The 1,559-nt window shown below is 36.6% G+C and overlaps 1 protein-coding gene across 1 annotated transcript in view; it reads left to right on the top strand.

Moving 5' to 3' along the window:
• bcar3 (BCAR3 adaptor protein, NSP family member) overlaps nucleotides 1–724 on the top strand; it is a 24,248-nt gene extending 23,524 nt beyond the window's left edge. The window contains exon 13 of the mRNA XM_083695911.1: nucleotides 1–724. This exon is cut by the window's left edge and continues 1,868 nt beyond it. The gene's annotated coding sequence lies outside the window, so the exon portion shown is untranslated.
• Nucleotides 725–1,559: the final 835 nt, after the last annotated feature.

Below are 1,559 nucleotides of genomic sequence, written 5' to 3'. Positions count from 1 at the left end.
ACCTCATCTACTAGCCAAAATACCCAAATGTGAAAATCTAGCAGCCACATTTTAGACTTTGTGCCACACCCTAAGGACAGCCAGTGGGCCATAAACATTGCAGTATATGTTTGTTTTGTGTTATCTCCTTTATTAGCTTTTTAATATTTGTCTTTATTTTCTGACTGTTCTTACCTTTTTATCTTAGGATTGTTTTTGATGCTTTGGCAATGTAAACATTTCTTTGTTCAATAAAGCTGATTGAATTGAGAGGGAGACAGAGAGAGAGACAGAGAGAGAGACAGAGAGAGAGACAGAGACAGAGAGAGAGAGAGAGAGAGAGAGAGAGAGAGAGACAGAGACAGAGAGAGAGAGAGAGAGAGAGAGAGAGACAGAGAAAGAGGGAGAGAGAGAGAGACAGAGACAGAGAGAGAGAGGTTTGTGGTTTTATATGATGTATTGATTTCTGTATTTAACTGTGTTGTGTTTTTGATGTATTGTTTTGTAATTGTAGATTAGTAATAATAATTATAACTAACCCTAACCCTATAACTATAATTGTGTAGATATTGTGGACAGGGTGCACCTGCAAAAGAGGCCTTGGTCTCAGTGTGTTTTCCCCTGTAGAAATAAAGGTTCAATACAATAAAAAGTTGAATCCTCTACATACATATTGTCAACTGAACTAGACAGAATAGGAACAATGCTTCCTATTCTTTCTATTGGATATAAATAAAGGTTCAATCCAATAAAAAGAAGGTATTTCTTCTGTAACAACAATGTTACATGTATGTTGTATTTAGGTTGTATATAGGTTGTTGTATATAGGTTGTATGTTGTATGATAATTACACCGGCTATTTGTAGTTAGCTAGCTAGTTAGCTCCCCAGATCTCTGTACCGGGGAGGCTGGTGGAGGTAGAAATTGGAGGCCGGGCTCGTAGGAATGCACGGAACGGCCAGCCGAGGTGGAAGAGCAGAGTGATCGGGCAGGGGTTCTGGTAGAACTACAATATCTCTTTTGTAGTTCTACCAGGTAAAGGTGTAGAGAGTTATGGGAATTGTTCTTACCAGGTAGAGGTGTGCATAAATCATATCTCTATTGTAGTTCTTACCAGGTAAAGGTCAGATTTAAGACAAAACTCTCTTGTAGTTCTACCAGGTAAAGGTCAGAGTTGAGACAAATCTCTATTGTAGTTCTACCAGGTAAATGTGTAGAGAGTACTGGGTATTGTAGTTCTTACCAGATAAAGATGTACAGAGTTCTGGGTATTGTAGTTCAAACAGAAGCACGGGGAACGCCAAACTGTGTAATAATTCCCTCTTAAATATTATCGATGTGTAAAAAGATTTGCTTAATAATTTTAATATGTTTATATGGATTATTGTTGCAAATGATGAATAAACAGATGAATAAAGGATTAATGAGAAGCAAATGTTTGAGTGAGTTTTTGTACATATTTTACATATCTTGAGAAAAAATAGCTTTTTTTCCTACAAAATGTCTAAAAACATTCAGAAGTAAAAAGCATAAATGTAAAACAACATGGAGAAATAGAACTACAGCCATTGGTCAGTTCT

Source organism: Argentina silus (genome assembly GCF_951799395.1).
Source record: "Argentina silus genome assembly, chromosome: X".
NCBI lineage: Eukaryota > Metazoa > Chordata > Actinopteri > Argentiniformes > Argentinidae > Argentina > Argentina silus.
The sequence above is the reverse complement of the archived record's forward strand: the minus strand, read 5'-3'. Positions and strand labels throughout refer to the sequence as shown.